This window comes from Belonocnema kinseyi, chromosome 3, assembly GCF_010883055.1.
Source record: "Belonocnema kinseyi isolate 2016_QV_RU_SX_M_011 chromosome 3, B_treatae_v1, whole genome shotgun sequence".
NCBI lineage: Eukaryota > Metazoa > Arthropoda > Insecta > Hymenoptera > Cynipidae > Belonocnema > Belonocnema kinseyi.
Genome location: NC_046659.1, coordinates 111,031,598 through 111,050,129, shown reverse-complemented (window position 1 = coordinate 111,050,129; position 18,532 = coordinate 111,031,598). Strand labels below are relative to the sequence as shown.

At 30.2% G+C, this 18,532-nt stretch overlaps 1 long non-coding RNA gene across 1 annotated transcript in view; it reads left to right on the top strand.

The window, feature by feature from the left end:
- Positions 1-18,532, top strand: part of LOC117168770 — a 451,138-nt gene that overhangs the window by 267,591 nt on the left and 165,015 nt on the right. The window contains exon 2 of the long non-coding RNA XR_004466550.1: positions 5,897-6,016. This is a non-coding gene — a long non-coding RNA (uncharacterized LOC117168770). The remainder of the gene's footprint in view (positions 1-5,896; positions 6,017-18,532) is intronic.

Sequence of the window (18,532 nt, the reverse complement as noted above, 5' to 3'; positions counted from 1 at the left end):
TATGATTCGTTAAGGTGGTCTAAATCAGTAATTTTGTTAATGCAATTATCTAGTTCTTTTTTAATAAAAACCTATTTCTTCAAAGGCTCTTTTTTTAGGGTTACTCTCTCGATGTAATATTTGAATATCATCCTAAAGAAAAAAGTTAGAAATATTATCATTGATATTGTCATGTAAATGATCAATTAAGACGTTGTCATAATTCAACCTGACACTATCTTGATGTTCTTTTCGTCTAATATGTAAGGGTGTTTTGGATTGTCCAATATAACATTTTCCACTATTACATGCAAAACGGTAGACTATTTCGGTTTTATTCAAGGTTTCTAATTGGTTAAATCATACGAAAAGTTGTGGTGATTTTATAAGTTTTCAGAAGCCTTTTTATATTATCAAAATTACACCATAATATGGAATCGTAATGTTACTTTCTGGATCGTATTCTTTTTTTATTAGTTGAATGTATGTTATTAATTTCTTTTAATCTATTGTTAATTTGTTTGCCGATAATATTTTGTGGATAATCATTTAAAAATAGATCATGTTTAAATGTATTTATATTATCAATATGAAATTTCTGGTCAGAAAGTAAAATAGCAGAATCGACTTAGTTTTTTTATAATTGAAATTTTATATTTTAGAGGATGTTTAGATAAAAAAATAAGTGTTCGGCCAGAATATGTCAATTTGCAAAACGAATTAGTAAAAATAGAGCCATTATCATTTTTAATAATGCTAATGTTGAGAAAGTTGATAGTATTGTGGTCTTCTAATTCATGTCTAAATTTTAATTTTGTGTGAAATGCATTAAAGGTTTTGATAGTTTGTTCAATTTTGTCTTTATGAATAATTTAAAAAGTATCGTCTACATATCTGAAATAGGCCAAAACTTAAAAATCTGATTGGTTGAAAAATTCAGATTATAAATCTTGCATTACAATGTCTGCTAAGTTATTAGAAATAGGAGAACCCATAGGAGTTCCAAATGTTTGTAAAAAGTTTTGCTAAATTGAAAATAGATGTTATTTATTAAAAATTTAATTCCTTCTTTAATTTTGTCTAGAGAAAGTGCAGTGGTTTTTTTAACGTGAGACCATATTTTTTCTTTACTATTTAGAACTAATTCTATGAAAACATTAGCGAAAGGGGAAGTTACGTCAAGAGACATCATAATGTAGTCTGAAGAAATAGGGATTTTTTTAAGTTTTTGTTTTAATTCTATGGCATTTTTAAAAAAAAATATTTGGGTTTAGGAAGAGCAGTGTCCAGAGATAACCCGGTCTAGACCCGATTGGACCCACATTAATTTATTTTTGTTATTCTTAATTAAAAGGGATTCTTGAATAAACGACTTTTTTGGAGCAAATGGAGAAAGTCGAAAGACGCAGTATAACAGCTAGAATTTGTGTATGATAAACTATTTAAGTATTTTGCAACATGTTTTTGGTTTTAATTTCAAAATTGAAGTTGCTTGACATTTCTATATCGAACTTAAATTCTGCTTCTTTTCTTATGAATAAATAACCTCATTTCTAGGTTAGATTTTATCTTAATATACTTGATAAATTTACTTATTATAGTCATGATAAGGTCTTAAGCCAGGGAAATGAAGAAAAAGGGATGGGGACGAGGGGACCCCAGACGTCACCATCTCTTGTGAGATCCAATGCGCAGGAGTGGGCAGTAGGTGCAACGAAGCCGCGCTAGTCGCGCACTCACGAATAATGATACCCCCGAAAAATGATCGGACTGGCAGAAGTTGTTGTACGTTACCCGTTTGGGCATTATTAAACAATCTGAGAGAAATTTGACATGGCTTGAATTTAAAGTGACATTTATTATATCTGAAAAAGCCCGCAAGCGGGAAAAATCACGCCATCTGATAATTTATTTTATAAAAGAAGAGCAAAGTAAACAAGAAGAATGGGAAAGGGGTAGAGGGGTCGAAAATGAAATTTGCTGGTTGACTTATCTCATTAGGAAGTCTCTTGGCATTGCGTGTTTGTGGAAAGGATCAAAATTATATTTTTCTAGAGAGGAAATATGTTCAAAAGGTGATAATCATGTATATTATTAAAATTTAGTGGCGGCTTCTATGGAATACTATAAAATGTATGGTAATTGAAACTCTCTATGAAGGACAGAGTTCTTAGTATATCTAGGGATCTTTGCGATACGTTTGAGGAATTTATTTGGTATGATCTGAATGTAATAAATTTTGCTGTTTGATGCACCCCTACCCCCCAAATTGTACATGCATAATTTATGATTGGTCGGATAAACAATTTATAAATTAGGATCACATATTCAGGATTAGGGCTAAAATGTCTGTTAATAATAGGATTTAGTCGAGAGATAACTCCGAGAGCTTTTCAATTCATTTCCTTTATATGTTGATTCCAGTAGAAACGATTGTGTAGTTTGCCCCCGAGATATTTCACAGAGGTTTTTTATTCTATTAGTTTATCAAACATTTGTAAGTGTTCTGTGCATTTGTTGACCTAGAAAAATCTTTTGATTTGGTAGATAGAAGTAAACTTTGGAAAGTCCTCAAAGAGTACGGAGTCAATGGATTGCTTCTGAAAGCTATACAAATAATATATACGGGTACCAAAGCAAGTGTAGGGGTAACTGGCAATTTAAGTGACTGTTTCGATATTATTCAAGTGTTTAAGAATGGCTCTTTTTGACGAAGAGGGTGTGGACCTCGAAACAGTAAGGTTACGTGGGTTAGCGTTCGCAGATGCTATAGTTGTAATGGCAGAGTCGATCGAAGACTTACAAAGAATTTTTAATGAACTGAATGCAAGCATGAAGAGTATAGGCCTCAAAATTAACGCAAATAAAAGAAAAACTATGAAGTTTGAAGGAAAGAGTGAAAAAACACTATGCAATATTGTATTAAATTTTGAGAGAATTGAACAAGTTGATAAGTTTGCGTACCTTGGTAGCTTACTTACTAGGGACGGGAAGATAGAGGAGGACTTAAAGGCATAAATGAAGGTAAGAAGGCTATTGGTAGAGCAGGGCCCCTTATCAGAAGTAAAAATATATTAAATGAAGTTAAAATGGCAATAAATAACTCTATATTTGTACCGAATGTACTATACGGTAGCGAGACATGGACCTATCAAGAAAATATAAGAGTAAAGTTAATGCAATTGACATGAGATTCTTGCACATGATATGCCGGAAAACTTTGTTGGATAAAGTAAGTAACAAATTAATTTTCAAAGAATGTGGTTTATGAGTGACACATGGGAGTAGACACATGGGAAAGAAATCAGATAAGATGGTTCGGACATGTTGAGAGAATGTCAAATGAACGAATAACGAAACAAGTATATCAAAGTAAAGTAAATGGCAGCGTGCCCAGAGGTAGAACGCAAAAACAATGGTTAGAGTGTATGAATGAGATCCTTGTTAGAAGAGATAGAAGAAGCCACAGAAACACGAAAGCCTGCATTAAATAATGCCTGGACATAAAAGAAGCTAGAGCAGTATGTCATTACTGAAAAATATGGCGACAAATAGTTCATAAAAAGAGTGTTAATAGAGTGAATGACGCCTGAAATAAAAGACCTTAGATACTAATGGACCCGAGCGGGAAACCTCGCATGACGACCATGAGTGGATTTTCACTTGAAGTGATTGCTAGAGTGATTGATCAGTAACCTGGGTTGGAACAGTGTTGCGGAACGAACGTGTTGTTTACATAAATACGCGAGAATTCCAGATGATGTGAAAATTTCATATCCCTTCCTCACATTACTCCCTTCCCCACTGAGGCTGAGAATATAATTGATTTAGATTTTGTCACGCTTATTTTTATTTTATAGAGTTTAGCTCATGCTTTATTGTCTTGAAGAGCTTTGTTGAGTAATTTTAAGATTTTTGGAACTGACCAGGACGAAGTGAATAACGCAGTGTCATCTGCATATAATCCGATTAAAACTTCAGAGATGTTCAGGCCCTCTTGGAAAATGTTAACTCATTAACTTTTTGAGCAGTCAAACATGCCAGACACTATCAAACGCCTCTTCGACGTCAAGGAAAACAGCTCCAGTATGTTTTCTTCGATTAAAATTTAATCTAATTGCTTTTATGAGCTTGAGTATCATATGCTGTTTAGAGTGACCTTTTCTAAAATCACATTGCTGCGGTTCAGGGATGCTGTTTTTCTGGAGGCAATTAGTTTAGAAAAGTGAGTATTATTGTTTCAAAAATTTTTCTCATTAAATTCAGAAGACTAATGGGCCTATAGCTAGTCGGATAATGTGGATCCTTGTATCTTTTCTGAAAAACTAAAATGTGAGCTATTTTCTAAGATTCTGGAAAGTAGCTTAGTTGAATATAGGCATTGAAGATGAGAAGAAGGAGTGTTAAGCATCGATAGAAAGCATTTGAGGACTAAATTTGAAATTAAATCATGGGGAATTTTGCGAAATTTGGAACCAATTTTGTTGCCTTCAGAGATGTGTTGTGGGATAGATGGCTCTTCATGTAGAGCGAAATTACTTTCATAACTTGCTGCTAGAAGATCTGCTTTGTCGGTAAGAGAGAGCGCAAATCTTCGATCTGATGTTTTTAGGGGTGAAATATTAGATCGCGGCTTCGTTAAGACTTTAGTCATATGATATATAAAGTTATCTTTAATCTGAAGTTGACCTATTCCTGTATTGCAATGTTTACACGAGGGCTTCTGAACTTTATTTTCTATTGTTTTACGCAGGTGATTGACTGTGTTTTCAAGAATGCAGCTTTTAGTTTTCCGATGGGTTTAGCACATTTATTTACGGGTATCAATACGGTTTTCAATCCGGGGGCTGAAATGTAGATCTTATTTGTTAACGATAGACAGAGGGACCGAAGCGTGAGTTGCAGGTTTTTTGCTAGAGGTGAGATTTGTCACAGCTTCGTCGATGTAAGTATAGTTTGTTTGCGTGGGTTCAAAACTAACTTGAGTTTCTTGAATGGAATTAAATGTTTGCCACTTAGCTTTTGGGAATTTGGAGCCAGGTGTAATCAGGGCCTTTTCACAATTATTGTGAAGGCTTAAGAGTATTGGTCGATGGTCTGAGCCAAGCTCATCTATAGTGAAAATGTCCTGGTTGTAAAAGTTATTTTTGGAAATTACAAAGTCGATAAGGTTAGATTCATGTTTTTTTATTGTGAGGGGAAAAGGTATGAGATTCTGGTGCTAAAACGGAGGGATTACTGTCATTTATGAATTCGAATGTTTTTCGATTCTGTTGGTTATTCTGTTATTTCAGGCTAAACATTCGACGTTTAGGTCACATGCAGCAATTACCGAGGGAGTAAGTTAAGATTTTTTTCTGCGAATCATTTTTACAACTTCTCTAGTGTACAGCAGTTGCTTCGAGTGTTTCTAGTTCAGGGATTATTAATTCGTGGTGGTCGATATTCCCTTTAATTAGAATAGCTGTTAATCTATAGGTATTATTTCTATAGAATGTCCAGCCGCGAATTTTAAATTTTGTGAATTCACGTAGCAGGGTGAATTTAGGTTGCTAATTCGAGTCTTTTACTTATGACACTCTGCGAGTTCCAAAAAATGATTTTCAGAATGTTGTTAGAAAACGTAGGAATTGTCAATAGGAAGTGATAGAACGTTACCTATAATCTCGGCAGTTGAAGTAATAGCTTCGGTCATGATCATTTTACCCCTTCATTATGGCTACGGCTAAGGTTGTGGATCCTTTTATAATGTTGATTCAGTTGACTTTCATACTTTGTAAAGTTTTATTTTGAGTAAATGCGACTTCTGGGGTTTGCTTTATTTGTGAGACCTAACTTTTAGAGGCTTTGTAATTTAAGGGTTCTGTCTGTCTTTTTGGTCGTTGTTTAATTTGGGATTCAGTCTCGCGTGTTTTAGGTTTGGATGTTCCTGACAGCACTATAGTGCTTTAAAGCGGAGTACTTTGCGGTGGAGTGTGTCTGGTGGAAGGTGGCAGCCCTGGAGGAGTACGTTCGTTAGTCACAACTTGAAAATCAGGTACGTTGCTGTTAATTGATTTTTTGGAATATTTTTGGTTTTAGTATTTTTCATTAGATTTTCAGAAGTTTTTTTTAAAGGCAGAGCATCCTCTACAGTTTGCTGGGTGATTTTAAGCACAGTTACTGCAAGTGGCCGGAGCTAGTGCATCTTTTTTGCAGCTGGAACTGTTATGCGAAGCCCTACATTTGACACAGCGTGAGATAGCCTGGCGACTGCAGTTTTAGAAAATCTTTTGCTTGTGGTGTGTTAGCTACAGTCACCAAAAGCATGGGCATAGGTTTTTTGTTTTATCGGTTTCTCATGCAAGAGACCGAAGTAATTATATATCTTTCTTTCTTGAGTTCAGCCAGTACTAAATCATCAGAGACAGAGATGGGAATGTTTCTGATTACTATTTTAATAGGGGGTGAAATTATGTTTTCATATAAATAGTACTGGAAACCTTGCTTCTGGATGTTGCTGATAATAGAGTAGTAGTCTTCTATGTGAGAAACGCGAACAGAATATAGATCTAACCGAAGGTTATATACAATGGGTTTGTGAATTATAGTATTTTCTATAATATTGTGGAGTACTGAGTAGGGATGATTTATTTCGTCAACGATGACAGAAGAGTTATTTTACTGCTTTCTTTGCGAGAAGTGATCATATTGGGGTCGCTGCAGGTACTGGTGGAGGCTTCATTGGTCTGCTCGGCTAGTTTCCGCTTCTTGCTTCCAGAGGTGACTTCAGAGAAGTTAGTCATATCGCCGTGACCCATTCTACTACTTGCTGCTGGGCAGGATGCTAGGTTCGATCTCCGTGACATTGGTGTCACACAGCGAAAATTTCTTAACCGATCAATTTGATGCGTCTGATAGAGCAGAATCTATCAATCTATCATGATATCAATCAATCTAATAAGTTTTGGAAAGAAGAGTATCCAGGATAATCTCTCATGCGAGAAAGAATATTCAATCAATTTTTAACCATCCGACGGCGCGCATTTACAGTTTTAAAAAAAAATCAATTAAACGGTGTGCAAGAAAAATGACCTATTTAAAAACCACATGGTGGTAAAGGTGCTTTAATCGTCGCAGAGTGAAGTGGGGACAAAGAGCCCCTTGCGTACCATAGATCTTATCAATCGTAGAAGCTCACAAAAAAAAAATTTTCTGTCCTAAGAAGTTTTTTTCCGCAAAAAATTGCCTCGATAAATGAAACTCAGCAAGACAGAAAAGTGAAATGTATGAAGGAGCCAGAATAAATAATATTTTGTTAAAAATTTTTAAATAATGGTTGCTGTATCTGGCAAAAAACGGAAGAACCGATCAAGAAATATATTTGAAGTGAAAATGGCTTAAAACAATACTAAATGGTTTAAAAAATTTAATGAACATCCAGTTATCAGTATAAAGTACTATTTTATGTATCTCAAAACAAATTTTTCCATATATCGGGTTTTTCGCGACCCTATTAAATAGACTTGTGTGAGCCAAATTTCAGAAATAATTTTTTATTTGTATGTCGTGTGTTAATGCAAAGAAAAATGTTGAGTTTTAACACGACTTTTCTAATATTGATGATTCTGCATAAAAATTGGAAAACTGTTTTGTTTTCTTACAAAAAATATGTGTTTAGCTTCATGGGGCTTGCATCAACCACTTAGATATAATTTATTTAAAAAATTGGATTGATTTTTATGTAGTTTCCAACGATTTCTGCAGCGACATGCATGAAAATCCGATACAAAAAATTTTTGGACCACCCTAATGTGCCCTTAATGCTTCTTTGCCACCTATTATAAAAAAACCCGATGCTTTAAAATCAGACTACCCTATTTTTTTCTAGATTTTATTTTTGTTGTTAAATTTTCGTACTTACCTCTTGTTTCAAGAAATTCGAGGAAATAATCTTGATAAGCATATTTTATTGAACAAAGGTTTTTTTCGAAATCGTAGTTTGGTATAGGATCGGTCAGACTGAAACTTGGAAATTTCGTCGGCATATCTAGTGACTTGTCCAGCCTACCAAGAGATGATGCAAGCTGAACTTGAAATGCCAATGACTGCTGACCATGAGTTGGCGATGCCGAATGATTATCTGAAAGAAGAACCTATGTTAAAATTTATACTGTAAGAACAAATATATGGATTTTTTATTACCGAATTTGGTTAGCGAATCCTGAATTGTGTTTTATTTGTCTAAGCTAAATAATCCACAGGTTCGCTACGAAACATAAGGTTGTAAACAGGGACATTTCCTGATAATAAATTTGACCACAGTTTGCGAATTTTGCAAAAGATGGCCCTGCAATAGAACAGTTTAATCATAACTCAATAAAGGAAAGCTATTTTCTATTTCAGACTTGCTACCCATTTTCCTATTCCCTACTTTTATTTTAAGAGTTATACTTATTCCACTTTTTTAAAAATCTTTCTTTTTTTCCCCTTTTTATCGATTTTATATGAAATGTAAACTTTATTAATAGAACCCATTAAGAAAATCGACGTGATTTCGATTTTAAGGTCTACTTATATTGTGTTTTTGTTAGGAATTCGTCTTGTTTGGACCAGGGGAGTGCTTCCACTGCACTGCCCAATGCTAAGAATGTGTCAAGAGAGTTTAAAACGGTCATGCACCGGCGATAGTAGTAACTTTGTTCTACAAAACTATGCGTTAATTTAGGAGAAATGCATAAAAATGACAAAATAAATATAAAAACCCCTTTAATGTCATTTTTGTAAATGAGAATTGTGAACTTACGTATTATTTTCTTTAATATAGAAAAAATCGGGCTAATTGACATACTTCAAACAAACAAATTGCATGTATATTCCAAACTTATAACAAATAAATAACGAATACATAAATGAATAAACGAAAATAGCCAAAAATATATATTATTATCAAATTATAAAATTTTCCAAATTTCAAATAACGACAAGATCTTTAAGTGACAAAAAATAAATCCTAAAATAAAAAATATCCAAAACTAAAATTCACCAACTTTTAGATTGCAGTATAAAATAAATGAATTAGTAAATTCCCACAAAAATATTTCAATTCTCGAAATTTAGAAATGCTAAAGATAATTATTTGATTATTAACTTATGAGCTATTAATAGAATTATACATAAAGAAAACAATTTAATCATTCATTAACTATTAATTTATTAATCATGTCCGACAAATTTTAAGCATCGTCAAACTTTAATTTCAGCAATAGAAATATTTATGGGAATTTAACAATTCATTTATTTTATAATTCATCCATTTTTGTTTTTCCTTACTAATTTTCCTTGCAAATTTATGATTTTGTTATTGATTTTATCATTATTTTGTGTTAGTCCCTGATATTTAGGCACTTTTAAATATAGTGATAAAGAAATATTTGTTTATATTGCCGTTTTAAGATATAATGCAACTATATAATAAATATAATTATTATATCTACAGATGACAAACAAGGAATATGATCATTCCTAAAATATTGATTTCTATTGCAATGGAATAAAGAACTCTTAAAAATGATATTTCTTTAATCAGTCAGACTTTGTAAGGAAGCTTAAAATATTTTTATATTTGTAAGACACTCTCGAATAATGACCAATAACGAATATTTTTTATCCTTGACAAAACTCAAATTAATCAAAAATTATTTTTTAAGTGTTCTAATAAATCCTTTCGAGTCTTTAAAAAGTTGTTCGGAACTTTTAGCAGTTAGAAAGGAATCAAGAAATATTTGCTACATTTTTAAAAATTTTTCCGAGTTTTAAAATACTTTTAATCTTTTTAAAACGTCTCAAATTAAAAAAAAATATTTTTAACCGACGCGAATTTTTTTCAAAATGGTCAAATATTATTTCAAATTAAAATAATTACCTTGCAGTCTTCTAAATCTTCCCAGCAATTTTGAAAAAGATTTGATTAAGTCTCTTGAAAATTTTTGGAATTCTTTTAAATTCCACTAAATATTTCTTGAATCTACCCAATTTTTGTTCCTTTTTATTTTGCAATTTAACCAAATTACAACATTTTTCTTTAAAATCTTCTAAACTATTTTTAGAAATTTTAGGAAATTGTTTTTTTTATGTTTGAATACCTTTTTCAATTTTCTCTTAATGTTTATTTTTTTAAATGGAAAATTATTTAAAATTTTTACTCGAATATAATTTGTAAAAATTATTTAAACTTTTCCTTCAGTTTTTATTTATTCTGCAAAATTAAAAAATTGCCTCAAAATCTTTTGAAGTTTTCTTTCACTATTTTTGAAATCTTCCAAAATCTTTTTAAATGATCTCTCGAATTCATTTTTCGAAATAAAATATTCTTTTAATTTTTTTAGGGACCTGAACAAATGACTTTCATTTTCGTGAAACTTTAGAAAATCCTTAAGAAATCTTTACAAGTTTTAATTATTTTTTAATGGTTTCAAAACTTTCAAATATCTCTTAAACTTCCTCGATTTTCTTTCTAAAATTATATTACGTGGCAAAATTCCAAACATTTGCTTTAAAATATTTCACACTTTTTAAAGATTTTGGGAAATAATTCAAAATGTATTGTGATTTTTTTTTATTTTCTCTTAAAATTCCTTACAAAATAATAATTACAAAATTTTAAGAACTTTTTTTCAAGCCATGATAAATTTCAGTTTACCTAAAAAACTTGTAAATCTTGAAAAATAAAAAATAAATAGTCTCAAAGTATACCATATTCTTTTAACCGAAATTTTTAAATCTTTAAAACTTAAAATTATTCTTTGAAAATTAATAATGATTGAAAGGATTCTCTTTTATCCGCTTCTTTTTGATTTGTTGATAAAAAAATTTTTTAAATTTTTATTTTGAAAAATTAATTTGAAGAGATTATTGAGAAAGATTTCAAAAGATTAAAAAAAATATCAAAGAAGAGTAGGCAATATTTCAAAGCATTTTTTCTCAATTTTGCAGAATAAATAAAAAATGAAGGAAAAATTTGAATAATGTTTAGAAATGAGAAGGTTTATAAGGTCTAACAAGATTATTAAAAATAAATAATTTTTCTTATGTTTGTGCGAAAATTTTAAATAATTTTTTATTTTGAAAAATGAATTTTATGACAAAATTGAAAAAGGTTTTGAAATGTTACAAACGATTTCCTAAAATTTCGCAAATTAGTTTAGAAGATTTTAAAGCAAAATGTTATAAATGTTGTAAAATAAAAGCGAACAAAAATCGAGTAAATTTAAGGAATATTTAGTAGAATCTAAAAGAATTTTGAAAGTTTTTGAGTGAATAAACAATTTTTCTTCAAACTGATGGGAAAATTTAGAAGATTGTAAGGCAATTTTCTAAATTTGAAATGATATTTAAAAATTTTGAGAAAAATTCGTGTCAATTAAAAGATATTTTGAGGAATTAAAGACGTTTTAAATGGATTACAAATATTTTCAAAATTCGGAAACATTTTCAAAAATGTATAAAATATGTATCTTCTAGATTTTTTTTGACAAGCCTAAAATATTTGAAAATCTTGTAAATTTTCTCAAGAATCTTATGATAATTTTATTTACACAAATTTAATAACCAGGCGATAATACTTATTTTCTTGTTCAACATTCTCACAATGTAATTTAACATGGTTTTATTATAGCACTTCTAAAGATAATTTTCGATTAATTTGTATGTTTTTAAAGATAAAAAAAATTGAAAAATTTAAAAACATAATGATACTGCTTAACAGATTTAAGTTTGTTCAATATAATGAGATTGCAATTCATCGCGTTATCATTATTTGCTTTTCATTTCCTAATACTGATAGTGTACAAAAATTTGATTTCTGAAAAAAAATTATTTTTCTTCTTACTTCTATTTGTATAGAGATTGCTTACCAGAATTGAAAGAAACCGGAAAATTCTTATCTCTTGTAAGTTTGTAAATAGATGCAAATCTTTTATTCGTCAATAATAATTATTTGTAGCAAGGAAACTTTTTAACTGTTACCGATATTTTGTCGTGGATTGAATATAATAAACTATTACAATACATATGAGGTAGGAAAGAAATTTTTTCTGCAAAAAAAGTTTCGAATTTTGTACTTACTGAATTAAATTATTTATAACAAATTTACAGATTATGACTTATTCACAACAATGATTAATAACATTTGTTAAGAACATTTTTTAATTTTGTTAACACCTTGAGATACTTTGATACAAATCATACAGCAAAATATTTTTTGTCGCAAAAAAACGTTAATTAAATCAGTTTATATTTAAGAAAAAAAAAGATAAAGAGGGGAAAAAGGGAAGTGTCTTAAAACCAGAGCAAAACGTATATTTTGCTAAAAAAAAAAAATATATCCAATAAAAATTAATGTGCTCAGGAAATTTAGTTAATCATTACCGTACAATTTCATAACCCCCCCCCCCCTTGCACACTCCTGTCATCATCCTCACGTAATATTTTTGGTACCATTTTGAATAACATAATAGACATTTTCTAAATAAAGAATGTTTCTTAAGATCGATGACATTGTCGAAATGAGAAAATAAAATAATATTTAATTATTTCCCTGAATGCTTTTTAAATAATATTTTCTGTCATACAAATATTGAAAATGCTTGAAATGATTACTCATTTAAATTCACCAGTTTAAATTTTGTTTTCAATGTCGTAAAGAATACAAGATATTATTAATATTATTGCAATATCTAAATTCCGAATAGCATTTTTTTTTATTTAGAAATTGTTTTTAATTTACTTCTAAGGTTGTGTTTTCCAAATAAAATATCATTTAAATTTTTCACACGATTTTTAAGAAGATTCTTCCTTTGACCATTTCATAACTTCAAAACTTTTTGATCGTTGAAAATTATTCGAATTTTGCTCGATGTTTTTGCTGTGAAAAATTTTTTAAAATTTCCTTGACATTTTTCAGATTCTTCTTGGAATATTTCAGAAATCTTTTAAAAATATTTAATATCTAACCAATTAATGTCATAAAATTTATTTTCCGAAATTAAAAGTCACTGTTAATAAAGAACTGTTATGTTTCGTGAAATCTTAGAGAAGTCTAAAAAATCTGTAACAGTTAGAATTATTTTTAAATCGTTTCGAAACCTCCAAATATATCTGAAACTTACTTATGCTTTTTCCAAAATTATGTTATTTTGCAGAATTTGCAAAATTTTGTTCTAAAATATTTCACACTCTTTTTCACAAATTTAGGAAATGATTAAAAATGTTATGTATCTTTTCAATTTTATATCAGTCTTTCATTTTCTTTTTTCTCGCATTTTGAGATCTTCAAAACATAACAAAATTTTTAAAAAATAAAACCTAAACCGTTTGAAATTTTTCGAGAAATCTTTTAATAAATATAATCTCCTAAAATCTTTCACAAATATTCCGAGGCTTCTCATTTTTTTAATCCTTGGAATTAAATTTTGCCCGCATTTAAATTTTCGTATCCCTTTACTAATTTAAAAAAGATTACAAATTATTTTTTTGGTTACGAATTCAAGTCTTTTGTTAAAGATTAATTTTTTTCGCTTAATTCAACTAGTCGAAAATTCGTGTTTTTGGTAGAAAATAATCTTCCCGAAATGAGAATTTAAGTTTTCAGTAAAAAAAGTCTTTTTGACTAAAGAATTAAATCCTGTAGCTGTTCTGTTAAAAATCCGCCTTAAAATAAATTATAGCTTTTGAGAAGTGCTTCACAATTTTCACGACAGTTTTTTATAAGACTCTTCACTTAGGTTTGATTTGTAAAAAATATCATTAAAAAAATCAAAAATTTACATGCTGAGCCAAGGAGTGTGAGATACAGAGAAAAGTTCGGGAAATAAATTGAAGATTTTAAAATATTTTACAAAATTTGATTTAAAATTTGCTTGTAGGAACCTTTATTTCGGTTTTATTTATTTAAAATACCATGAAGAAAATAAATATTAGAAATTTTAATCCAAATAAGATCAGATAAAGACCAAGATTCTAGAAAGAGTTGACAGCTTCTAGGAAATTCGACAAAATTTAATTCAACCATTTCGGACGGCAGTTTTCATTTTGGTTATATTTATCAAACAAAGAATAAGTCGGAATATTGAATATTCTTTATTGTCGGTTTCTAATTTCAGTCAGGTTTCAGTTCAATGATTTTATATAATAATATTTGAAATTGTTTTTAAATTAGAATATTCAAAACAATTTCACTACCTTTGAATTTGACAATTATCATGTTCATTACATTTTTTACGGATGAATGACTAAATTAAAATCTGTTTGAAAGAACTTTGAATTGATTGTAACTTATTTTAAAATTTCATGTAAGCTAAAAGCATAATTATTTGAATTATTATATATTCTCTAATGGAATGGAATTATTTGATAACAATTATATATATATATCAGGATATATATTAATATTTTATGATATGTTTGCTACATGGTATATAATAAAATTAAATAATAATTTTCCTTGTATAAATTGAAATAACGTCAAATTAGTTCATTAATTTTACTTTTATTTTATTTTCTTATTAATCAGTAGTAAAATTTGTATTATTATCTGGAATAACGAAGGTTCTGTTGGATTTTGAAAATAGGATGGTAAAATTTTTAATGCTATCATTTAGAGGTCAATAATGAAATATTGATGAAAAAGGAAAATTAAATTTGATAATTCTTGTGAATAAAATTGAGCGATATTTAAAAAGAGCCTAGAGCTCGCGACGGTTTCGCACATTCTTGTGCAAACCTTTTAAAATTATGACTCAAAACATACACCTCTGTAATTTTCTGATTGTCAATTCGCTTATGTTAAAAAATCTTCGCTGGAGAGTTTCAATGGACCTATCATGCGTTGTTTTGCTTAAAATGTTTATTTTATTTTTTTTGTGTGTGGGGGGAGGGGGGTAAAAATACTTCAACTCGAAACATTTTCTTTTTACAGGAAAAAGTTATAATGGTAAATTATTTGAGTTTCGGAATAGTATAAATAACCGTACGTAGAATTTTTATATCTTGAAAAAATGTGGTTTCAAAACTTTTAAAATGCGCTCACTTTTTTAATTTTCATCCAGGATATATACTTTAGGAACTTGTTCTTTCTTTTAAGGGCTTAAAAAAGTGTGCTAAATCAGATTCTATTCTGATGAATTTTTCTAAAGTTATCGTGGACAGACAGACAAATAAAGACCTTCGTAAAATCATTTTTTCTGACTCAGGGGGTCTCGAAACGTAAGGGTATAATAAAAACCGACACATTGGTATTTTAAATGAAACCAATACCTTCTTATTGATATGTGAATGTAAAAATAAATATTTGTATATAAGACTATTCTTATGGTGTCATACATGCTCACGGTTTGGAAAAATATTCGAGCAGCACAGATTTATGTTGATTTAGCGTTCTCTTCACTAATGCTTTAGTCATCCTGCGTCGATATTTGTCAAGATTGCACAACCTTGTACCCGAATAATTTCAATTTTCAAATGTACGAGTTTATATATAAGAATTTAACTTGCATTATTTTTAGCAGAAGAAGTAACAAATTTCGAATTGCATACACTAAACCATTTTGATTCCGGTGCGTTCAAAATTCAATCACTTTAAAGTTCACGGATCTGAGGTTGGAGAAGTTATTACCAGAAACTTTAGGAATAATATAATATCATTCCAGTGGGCACAAAATTTGGCGACGTCTTTCCGACTTCGTTCCGACATCGTTACGACAACTTTAGGACAACTTTACGACATTCTATGTCAATGTCGTTAATGTGTCTTTACGATATCGTAAATAAGTCGTATGATTTGACGATGACTTTACGATATCGTAAAGACACCGAAACGACATGGGCATAGGATGTCGTAAAGTTGTCGTAACAATGTCGTAAAGACATCGCCAAACTTTGTGCCCACTGGGATGTATTGAGTTATTATTGATGTTATAGCAAATTATTAAAATGTTTGTAACATTAGGTGATAATATTTCGATTATTGTCCATTGAGGGAATAATTAATTATGCCTTTATCGATAGAGTACGGATCTGAGATCAAAAATGTTCTGTCTGCTCCTATTTTTTAGAAAAGCGGAAAAAAATCGATTAAAAATTAAAATTTTGTAACTTTGTATAATTGAGTTTTTGAAATTCAGCTCAATTTGTTCAACTTCATTTTTCTGGGAGCATGTAATATTTTATATCCAGATTTGCGATTTATATTATATTGAATATTCTCACCCTGAATATGCAGAATAACCCCTAGGGTAAGAGACAGGCCTCTTATGCAGATCTTCATTTTTAAAGCAATATTTTCCTAAACAGTGAGTGAGAAAGTTTAAAAATATTCACTGCTATATATACCAATCACTTTTGGCTATTGTTGCAAAAAAACCTTCGAAATTAAGGAATCCTGTCATATGTGTAGACTACGTGAAAGAGACACTATCGTATTTCTTAAATCAGAACAAACTGTTGAAATTTAAGACCTCATTTCCTGGACCACGTACTCTGTCCTTCTATCCACAACATACAGGTATTCTCGGAATCATGTCAAGTACAAATTATTATCATTACAATCGACTATATTTTTACAATGATTGTTTTTGATTTATAGTCAAGCTATGAATTTGTGAAATTTAATTCAACTATCCAATTCGAACCAAAAATATTTATAATAAATTATATCAATTTTTTATCATGCACCAAATAGAAATTCCTAAAATTAGTTTTGGAAATCCATTTTCAGTTCTCTCAAGCTTCGCGTGATTAAATTGGAGCATCAATCTCTAATACTTAGAATTTCATAATATTTTTTTCACATGCAAAATAACACTTCACATCTTTACACTTAAAGGGGTTTCGATATTTTTCAAGGCGAACAAGTTATAGCAAGTAAGATTGTCACTCAAAATTAAAGTATTCCATTCTGGGTTGAACGTTAAGTTTATTTAGTTTGAAATTCAATAATAGTTGCTTAAAAATGTATGCACTTTGTTGAAATTTGTTTCAAATTTATTAATTTTATAAAATTATTTTTTGGTAGAAAGTTTATCTTTTTGGGTGAAATTTGATTTTGTTGGTTGAAAATCTGTCCTTCGAGTGTAAGGTCTACAGCGATGACTACGACGTTGCCGCAACAAATCAAAATTTAAATCACATGATCTTGAAGTTCTTCAAATGCGCTCATATGCGCCGTAAAGAAAAAAATTTGCGCCATCACTAAAAGATCTTGCGCTACCTAATTAATAAACATATCATATTTTGGAGGGGAGGGGCATCATTTTTCTAAACTGACTAAATTTTTTCAAATTCATCATACTTATCTTTCATAACTTCAACTGCGCTCCGATGAGCCACCTCTACAAGATTTTGCGCTACCTAATTAACGAAGATATCATATTTTCGCGGGGGGAGGGGGGAAGTGTAACACAGGTGTTAAATCCTCAACAGTGATGTGCTTTAAAAAGAGACTTTCCTATGGGGTTTCAAATGCGCGCAGATGCGCCACTTTCGAAATTAATAAAAAACCATAATCATCCCCCTCATTACGATCAACTGCCTGATGATATCTCCAAATGACTTAGATTGTAGTATAAAAAATTTATAATGATCTCTTCGCATAGGATTTCAAATGCGCTCATATGCGTCACTTTCGAAATTGACAAAAACCAGAATCAACCCCCTCATTTCCAATTGTTGCGAATTACTATTCGATGATTTCTCCAAATTATTTAAATTCCAGTATTAAAATTTATAATGATCTCTTCGGATAGGGTTTCGAATGCGCTAATAAGCGCTACCATCCGAAGGTATCTCTAAGTAACTTAAATTGCAAAATAAAAATTTATAATGATCTCTTTGTCTAGGATGTCAAATGCACTCATATGTGCTAATTTCAAAATTAACTAAAAACCATAATCAAACCCTTATCACCACTGGCTATGATCCACTATTCGATGATACCTCCAACTAACATGAATTGCCCTAGTGGGCAAAGAATTCGGCGACGTCTTTATGACATCGTTACGACATCTTTACGACAACGTTACAACATCTTTACGACAACTTCACGACATCCTATGTCCATGTCGTAAAGGTGTCTTTACAATATCGTAAATAAGTCGTATGATCTGACGATGTCTTTACGATATCGCAAATTTTTTCTTTATTGCGCATATAAGGGCATTTGAATCCCCATAAAAAACTCTCTTCATTAATGCGGATCGAAAGCTTTTATTTTGTTGCTCATCACTTCGTAAAATTTTGTTACCTCTATATCTTAGACAATTTTCAAACTTTTCAAAAAATTTAGATAGCGCATATAAGCGCATTTGAACACGAAAGAATTCATGTCCTCAACTTCATATTGCACATCACTGTTAAGGATTTAACAACTGCGTTACACTGGCCCCCCTCCAAATATGATATCTTTGTTAATTAGCTAGAGCAAATTTTTTTAGTGGTGGCGCACTTAGCGCATTTGAAGTTATGAAAGATAGGTATGATGAATTTTTAAAAAATGTTGTTAGTTTAAAAAAATTACGAA